This window comes from Trichechus manatus, unplaced genomic scaffold, assembly GCF_000243295.1.
Source record: "Trichechus manatus latirostris isolate Lorelei unplaced genomic scaffold, TriManLat1.0 scaffold00028, whole genome shotgun sequence".
Taxonomy (NCBI): domain Eukaryota; kingdom Metazoa; phylum Chordata; class Mammalia; order Sirenia; family Trichechidae; genus Trichechus; species Trichechus manatus.
Genome location: NW_004443964.1, coordinates 4,138,810 through 4,148,343, shown reverse-complemented (window position 1 = coordinate 4,148,343; position 9,534 = coordinate 4,138,810). Strand labels below are relative to the sequence as shown.

At 45.4% G+C, this 9,534-nt stretch overlaps 1 protein-coding gene across 1 annotated transcript in view; it reads right to left on the bottom strand.

The window, feature by feature from the left end:
- CYTH1 (cytohesin 1) overlaps positions 1 to 9,534 on the bottom strand; it is a 96,086-nt gene that overhangs the window by 61,187 nt on the left and 25,365 nt on the right. The window lies entirely within an intron of this gene.

The following is a 9,534-nucleotide window of genomic DNA, read 5'->3' as shown; positions in this document are numbered from 1 at the left end:
TTCAAGCACCCAGGGGCAGTCTCTAAGTTGTGCCTGCTCCAATTCAAGCACCCAGGGGCAGTCTCTAAATTGTGCCCCCCCCCAATTCAAGCACCCAGGGGCAGTCTCTAAATTGTGCCCCCCCCAATTCAAGCACCCAGGGGCAGTCTCTAAATTGTGCCCCCCCCCAATTCAAGCACCCAGGGGCAGTCTCTAAATTGCGCCCCCCCCCCCATTTCAAGATGAACAGACATTTACAGCGGTGATGCGTCAGCAGAAACGCCTCCCCCCTTCCCGGCTCCCTCAGTCGGGTGACTTTCACATTCGTGGCACCTTGTAATGTCATTCTGCACCTCATCCGGAGCCCCCTGGACTGGCTCCCGGGGGGCAAATGTCCCCTTCTGCCCCCCTCACTACGCCTCTGCACCCCTGAGCAAACATCTGACACCCATCTTTTAGATAACTGTACCATAAAATCAGCGCAAAAATACAAGTCAAGCTCGTTAATTTTTGACTTAACACACTATGGCACCACATGAAAATGACAACTGCCCCTCCCTGTGCTCACTGATGAACACTGGTCTATGATGTGCTCGAAGTCATTTCTCTTTTTTACAATTTCTTCTCTTTCTACACTCAGCAGAGCAAGATCACACAGTCACCTTGACCCATGGAGGCTCTCAAATACGGAAGTATTAGTAATTTTCACTTGCTGAATGATCTCTCACAGCTGGCAACGGAACCTGCGATGGTTACTAGAAACTGCTTGGTGGCACCGCCCTTCCTCCCCTTCAAGCGGCGCCCAGGACAGGTGTCATACCTGCCATACCTTAGATACGCCTCTGCCTGAAAGTAGTTGCTACAGTAGTTTTAGATGCCAGTTAAGATAAAGTTAAAAACAATGTTCGTGGTCAATTCGAGCTGTGCTGCCCTCTGCTGGCTAATTGGAGAGATTGTTAAAAGGTTTACAATTAGCCACTTTGCCAATAAATTTAAATTATCTTTTGAATGCATATAGGGAAAAAAGGGGAAATTCATGTTCTACCTGGTGTAAGTGTCCTGCTCTGGTGACACTCACCAGTACTTTTTTTCCGAAAGGGCTTTGCTAATACTAAAATCTATTTGCTCCGTGTCCACAGGCTGGCTAGTTTCTGGGACTAGGTAATAGCCGCAGGAGCTTACACTTTACAGGAACACACAGACAAAAATCAACACACTCCACAAATAAGTGCATCAAAGGGCATGTTAGAGGTGACAAGTGCTATGGGAGCAGAAGGTAATCGGGAGGACCGGGGGCAGGTGTTAGTAAAGTATTAGGGAAGGGGATCGGGCAGGCACTGGGAGGGCAAAATCTGAACAGAGCACACAGGTCTTTCCTTTCCAAAGTCCTGTGGTATGCAACAAGCCTTCATGTTCTTCTCTGACCCTCCTTCCTATTCCTCACCATGCAGGGCTGATGAAATTAACTACACAACACCTGCAAGATTTGAGAAGGCCATTTCTCCCTGAAGAGCCAGCCCTTGCCCAGAAAGACTGGGGGGCCCAGCTTCCCACTTCCTCGTGGCTTCTTAGCAGGGTGTCTGCTGCCCGGAGCTCTCTTACTTGTGACCTGGAAGAGCTTAATACACTTAGAATAACTGCTCTCCCATTTTCTAGCTGGTGTTCCCACACACATTACTCATTATACAAAAATGTATATGCTCACTACTCGTCATCCATTCGAAAATATTGAGTCTTTACTCAGCTGTTGCAGGTATCACTCTCAAAACAGTAGCTTACTGGAGGCCGCAGTAAGAACAGCAGGAGTAACTAAACCACTACACAGCACGCTGAGGACCAGGCTTCCAGGAAGGCCCAGGGTGCTCCAGGCTCCAGGGAAGAAGACCCAGAGCTAGTCCCTGGGAGATGGGGGAGAATGTGGGAGAAGGCTTCCAAAAGGGGAAGTGTCTGTTGGGAAAATCTTCGCGGCATTATCTGGTATTTAGGAGGAGATGTGGGGAGATTCGAATACCGCACTGCGGCCATGATCGTGAAGGAAATGCAGACCAACTTTCAGGGGTGACAGCCCCGTCTGGGGAAAAAGGACATTGTTAACAGAGCTGCACAGCATAAGAGGCCCTTCCAGACCTGGGTGCTGCCCAGCTCCCCTCATCTATGGCCAACCCCCACATGCACGCCCCGCCCCCAGACCCACCTGCATGTCTGTACACACAGTGTCCTTTCATCCTCCAAGATTCTAGTCCCCAACCTGACTTTCCTCCTCTGAGCGAACCCTCAGCTCCATCAGTCTAACTCTTTGAAAGAGATTTTATGCTCAAAATCACAGAACAAATATTTGTGTTGGCTGGTCTGCACATTCTCTTCCCAGCCAGGAAACCTACTTGGAAAATAAATTGATGGGAAAAGGAGACCTAGTAAACGCAGATTCAAAGACCGAGGAGCAGGAAGGTCTTCAAAAGACTCATGGAGCTGTTCGTGCCTGGTAAGTAAGGTCTGTTACGCTACAAAGAGGACAGACACTAGTGTCTGAGAGCCAACCAGGTACCAGGCTGCAAAGCACTTCGACAGAAATGCGCTCTCTCCCTAGCATACAATAACCCTGCCGAACAGAGCAGGCAGGCACTCCCACCATCCCCATCCAATGTGGCGCAAGCTTAGGACTCACCCTTGGAGCCTTAGGTGAAGCCCAGTGAAGCTGCTCCCGCTGCGGAAGGGGGCGCTGCCCTCATGTACCCCCCTCCTCCACTGTGCCGCCTCGCCTCCACGGACCCCTCCCGCATCTCCACCACCCTCCGCTGGGCCACCTTGCCTCCCTGGATGGACGCTCGCCCTACAGTAGCCAGACAGACGCCTACAGCATGGAAGTCTTCACACATGATTTTCCTAAAATTTTCTGAAATTGCCCTAATGACAGCCCTCTCGATTGAAACAAGTTTAAGAACCACAGTTTTCCTATAGGTTAAACTTCAGTCTATTTTGTGTGTTTGTTTCTCAAAGTAAGCTGCTGATTTTAAAAAAGGATAGATATTAAATGATTACTCTGAGTTTGTTTGTTTTTAACACAAAGAAAGGATCATCTCATTGAAGGCAGAATTGACCATATCTGCTTCCTTTTTGTTTTTCCATTCCAGAAGAAATACAGGATTACTGTCCTCCTCCTCCAGGGGGCGGGGTGGGTGCAGAGCACACAAAGCGTGAAAAACACAAGTCTTTTTTCACTGCCATCTCCTAAACCTACTAACCTACTTGGAGGAAACCACTATTACCACTTTGATACTATTTTCCCAGACCTTTTTTGTAACTAATGGTGACCCTAGAGGTCAGAGCAGAACTGCCCTATAGGGTTTCCAAGGAGCAGCTGGTAGATTCAAACCACTGACCTTATGGTTAGCAGCCAAGCTCTAAACCAGTGTACCATAGAACTATAGGAGTTTCTTTTCCTATATAACAAAGATTAACAATATTTATTGTTCTACAGCTTAGACGTTTTTCAATTCATATGCTTTAGAGGTTAGCTATGATTCACACAGTCGAATGTCTTTGCATGGTAGTTCCACCCCCTCATATGCATGCAAAAGCTGGACAATGAGTAGGGAGGACCAAAGAAGAATTGAGGCCTTTGAATTTAGGTGCTGGCAAAGAATATTGAATATACCATGGACTGCCAGAAGAATGAACAAACCTGTCTTGGAAGAAGTATAGCCAGAAGAGAGCTCCTTGGGAGCAAGGATGGCAAGACTTCATCTCGTGTACTTTCGACATGTTATCAGAAGGGACCAGTCCCTGGAGAAGGACATGATGCCTGGTAGAGTAGAGGGTCAGTGAAAAAGTGGAAGACCCTCAACAAGACAAAATGACACAGTGGCTGCAACAATGGGCTCAAACACAGCAACAACTGCAAGGACGGACAGGACCAGGCAGTGTTTTGTTCTGTGGTACACAGGGTTGCTGTGAGTTGAAACAGACTCAACGGCACCTAACAACAAGTGGTTAGTTATGTCAGGGCATGTAGATTTACATCAATTTTTTATTTTATTTTATTTTTAAATTGGTGCATTCCACAGTGAAGTTTGTGCTATGCTTTAGATTTCCTACTTATGAGCATTTAAGTTGCGTCCAATACTTTGCCTTCGCAAGCTCTACTGCAAGGAGCATTCTTCTGCATGCATCTTTCTGCACATGTGGAAATATGTCTGTATGGAGGCAGGAAAGCTGAATTACTGAGTCCAACGATACAAGCATGTATTTTAACTTTTTTTGTGAAAATTTTTGGACTTACAGGAAAGTTGCAAAAACAGAGTTCCCATATACCCTTCAGCCAACTTCCCTTAATGTTAACATCTTACATAACCATAGGGCAATCACTGAAACCAGGAAATTAATACTGACAACCAACTAATAACTAATCTAGAGATCACAGTTCTCACTAATGTCTTTTTTCTGGTCCAGGACTCAACCTAGGAGACCCTACTGTGCTTAGCTGTCATGTCTCCTGGCGAGACCACGGGGGACTGGACAAAGGCAGGAGCAGTGTGAGAAAGGAGAGAGTGAGTTCAAGAGCAGTTACCCGTTTCTGTGGAGTCGATTCCGACTCATAGTGACCCTACAGGACAGAGTGGAACTGCCCCATAGCCCTTTCATGACTGAATTATTTTTTGTTAGTAAGTTTTTGATAATGGTTTTTCAGTAATGGAATGCATGCTAAAACACTGAGTGTTTTTAAATTTTTTTTAGGCAAGATGGATTTTGATAAATATTATGTGGAACACACATGTCCCACTGGACTTTGGTGGCAGGACAGGTGGTTTGAGGCATGGAAAAAATCGTGTTATCTTAGCAATTTTATTTTATTTGGTGAAACTTTTGAAAACATGGGGTAACACATAAAGGCACCTGCAGTGACTGCACATAATTGTGGTTCGAGTCTCCTTAGTGCTGCATTCTCTGCATCGCCTTCTAGATCCCTTCACAGGTAAATGCTTTCCAACACGGCGGAACCATACATCATTTGGCACCCCGGTTACTCCCGGCTTGTTCCTCACAAGAAAGGAGGGTCTCCCTCTTCCTTTGATTTCCCAGCCCACAGTAAGCTGCCTAATGAGAGTGAGCCTGAAGGAAAGTTGGTCACAGCTGTTACAGCTGTTACACAGTTGTTACACTTCCACATTGTACAAGTGTTTACAATGCCAAGGTCAATGAGGATGTGGAGTAATCAATGCAACCATCTGAAGAGCATACCTTTCATGACTCTGCCTGTAACTGTATTCTGCAACTGCTCTTTGGCAAGGGATTACTAAGGAGGAGCTGTCTTTGCTCTTTCTGTTGACAGCAGTGATGTCCTTTGGATTGTGGAATGTGGACAAAACTGTCACAGGTTTGTTGTCCTGTCACCTTACTGCCAAAACACTTCTTTCCTACAAAACAGAAATTCTCCCCACTGGAATTTATCTTTCCTCTTCAGCATTTCTGGTTGTTGTTAGGTTGTTAGGTGCTATCTAGTCAGTTCCGACTCATAGCAACCCTACGTACAACAGAACGAAACACTGCCTGGTCCTATGCCATTCTCACAATTGTTATGCTTGAGCCTATTGTTGCAGCCACTGTGTCAATCCATCTCATTGAAGGTCTTCCTCTTTTTCGCTAACGCTGTACGTTACCAAGCATGATGTTCTTCTCCCAGAACTGGTCCCTCCTGATAACATGTCTAAAGTATATGACACAAGGTCTTGCTACCCTTGCCTCTAAGAAGCATTATGGCTGTACTTCTTCCAAGATAGATTTGTTCGTTCTTTTGGCAGTCCATGGTATATTCAATATTCTTCGCCAGCACCATAATTTAAAGGCACCAATTCTTCTCTGGTCTTCTTCATTCATTGTTCAGCTTTCGCATCCATATGAGGTGACTGAAAACACCATGGCTTGGGTCAGGCACATCTTAGTCCTCACAGTGACATCTTTGCTTTTTAACACTCTAAAGAGGTCTTTTGCAGCAGATTTGCCCAATGCAATGCATCTTTTGATTTATGGCTGCTGCTTAAATGGGCATTGATTGTGGATCCAAGTAAAATGAAATCCTTGACGACTTCAATCTTTTCTCCATTTATCATGATATTGCTTATTCGTCCAGTTGTGAGGATTTTTGTTTTCTTTATGTTGAGGTGTAATCCATACTGAAGGCTGTGGTCTTTGATCTTCATCAGTAAGTGTTTCAAGTCTTCTTCACTTTCAGCAAGCAAGACTGTGTCATATGCATATTGCAGGTTGTTGATGACTCTTCCTCCAATCCTGATGCCTCATTCTTCTTCATCTAGTCCAGCTTCTCCGATTGTTTGCTCAGCATACAGATTGAATAAGTATAGCGAAAGGATACAACCCTGACACACACCTTTCCTGTTTTTAAACCATGCACTATCCCCTTGTTCTGTTCAAACGACTGCCTCTTGGTCTATGTACAAGCTCCGCATGAGCACAATTAAGTGTTCTGGAATCCCCATTCTTCACAATGTTATCCAGTAGCCCCTTTCTATTTGCTCGCACTGAGCCTACAGCATACAGTCCCCTTTCATTCATGCTTTTCATCAAGAGATAGGAGGAAAAGAAATTATCAAATACAAGAGCCTATGAAGATGGTTGCATGAATGACATAGTCCAAGTACAACACTCTCACCGAGGGAGAGATATGAGTCATGGGCATATCAAAGTGAGTTGGAAAGCCAGTTAGTGAGTCAGCCAAGCACCAAACTTTGTACCCGCGCTTGATGGGCTTCATTGGCATGTATTATTGATGAACAGTCCTTGAATAGCACCATGCTTTCATCAACTGTCATGACACTTGATGGCACCTACACCTCCTTTAGGCGACTATCGAGAGCATTGGTAACTGGGTGCCATTTGTGAAGCCGGTTGTAGCCAGGTTCTCCTTATGCACAGCTTTGGAACTGTCATTGCAGTGTATGGCTTAGTTTCTTGAATCTGATATTAGTCATAAGGCCTGCCAACAAAGTAACACCCGAGACGGGGTCACTGCAACAATAACGTCTGAGCTCACGCAAGACGTGTGCACCCATCAGTATACACCCAGCAACAAATGTCCTTATTTCCTCTGCGGCTGCAGGCTGCCAGCTTTTACGTGGCATTCTAATCTCCTGCCCTCTATGTAGTCTCATGAGCTCCTGGGTCGCATAAGGTTTTATTTGGCCCTTTAAAATTTCCAATATCTCTTCCATAAATACAGACAAAAAATAATCTACTTCTGTATCTTCACAGGTCAAGTCCAGGTAAACACTGGCAAAGTGCTGAAGCAAGTCTGTTCTATCTTCCGAGTAGGAGATGGCCTCACAGCATACGCTCTGCTGGCTTCACGTTCATCACAGGCATCATCATCTGGTTACCCCTTTCTTCTGCAACATCAATGCTTCATCATCCTCCAATCCCATCGGTGTCCTTGCTGTTCCCATCAGAATGAGCTCCAGATCCCAGAAACAGGTAAACTCCCCCAAGGCAGCTTCGCGTCACACGCCTCCTCAGAACGGTCCTCATCCTCAGGGACAGAAAAGAAAACAATCTAGATTTTCTTTGTCCTTCAAAGAGCCCATTTCTGGAAATGAGGAATTTTTCAGAAAACAGTAATTTCAGGTTCCGCAAAGGCAGGATAACAATACCATAGCTCCAAACCAACATGAGAATACACAAGGGGTGACACTGTCTAATTCCAGCCTCCTGTAAAAATAAAAGCACCAAAAGAAACTGGTGTCACGGGAAAAGCACCACTCCCATGAATTCACGTTTATCGCAGATGAACTACTTGTAGCTCGTAAACCAGAAGGGAAGTCCTCTTCTCACAGCATGTCAGGGACGCTACGACACGTGCTTGTAATGTACTGTGCGTGAAAGTAAGTTATTGCCTTGAAAATTAAATCATGAAAACTGCAACTTGCAAACAACACACAGGAACCCATACAGATACCTACAAGGCTTATCTCGCTGTGCCAAAGCCAAGAGACAACGTTTCACACACTCGCACCTCCAGGACGCATCACCTCCTGCAGTGACCTGCACACAGTGGATTGGCGCCAGCAACCGTCTCTTCCCTTTTAGCCACTCACACACGCCCCTGCCAGGTGGCACATACTATGAACTGGACACTAGCACCCCAAGAAACCAGACAGGCAAAACTGCAACTGAGACTTAAATGTTCCAGTTGTCATGAAAGGGTTAGGGTTTCCAAGGCTGTCATCTGTACAGAAGCCGACGGCCACATCTTTCTCCCATGGAGCGGCTGGTGGGTTCGAAGTGCCGACCTTTCGGTTAGCAGCCGAGCACTTAACCACAGCACCGCCAGGGCTCCTTCCATGTATCCTTAGTCACTTTCAATCTGTGACAGTTTCTCAGTCTTTCCTTGTGTCGCATGAACTTGACACTTTTTTGGTGCCAGACAGTAAGGAAGTACCAGAGTGACAGGGACACATTGAAAAAACACAAGTAATAACTTGAGGAATTAATGTGCAAAAAATTAGTGTGTAAAAAACTGTGAGGAGAAGCAGCAGGTTAGCAGCATAGTACTAGTCTGTTATTTGGTAGAATGTCCCTTAATTTAGGTTTGTCTCAGGCTTTCTCTGATTGGCTGAGGTTATGCATTTTTGGCAAGAACAGCATAAAACGTGATGCTGTGCCCTCTCAGCGCGTGGTCAGGGGCGTGTGGTGTTGATGAATCTTATTAGAGTGAAGCTGTGTCTACCAGGTTCCTGCCTCCACTGTACAGTTACTGCGTTTCCCTTTGTAATTAGTAAGTATCTTGTGAGGAGATACTCTGCTACCACACAAATATCCCTGAAGAGAATTAAGCTCTAACGCCACAGCCAGTTAAGCAAGGCAAGAACAAAGTCATAAGGATTGGAAAGAGGGAAACATGGAACCATGGTGACTCACAGGTGGTTTGACTGCCCATGTAGAAAAGGTAAAAGAACCTAAAGATAAATTGTTAGCCTCACTAACAGAGTTTACCAAGGCTACTGGTTACAAAGTCGACACGTAAAACGCAAATGCATTTCAATACATTAGCAACCAACAGTAATTAATGGCCCTAGAAATAAATCAGTCAAGGATGTGCAGGACTTTTATGGACAAAAATTCTCAAATTTTATTGGAAGACATTAAAGGAGACCTACATAAATGGAGAGATAAGCTGTACCCACAAGCAGGAGGACTCCTTACACTAAAAGATGTCACTTTTCTCCCAGATGACCAGAGTTTCAATGCCACTGCAAATCACAACCCCAGCAGGTTTTACCTGTTTGTTCCAGGGATGATAAAATAGCGTGGTACTGGCAGGGGACAGATCCACAGAACAGGCTATCAGAGAGAGCCCAGGGACAAGCCATGCAGATAAACACTTGACATATGGCAGAGCTGGCAACGCAGCTCAGTGGGGAAAGGACCAACTTATCCATAAATGCTGCAGGGTATATATCTTCCACATGAATACCAGGAAGTACGAATATGAATGTTCACCGAAGCATTCTTAGCAACAGCCCAAAACTGGAAACTACCTAAATG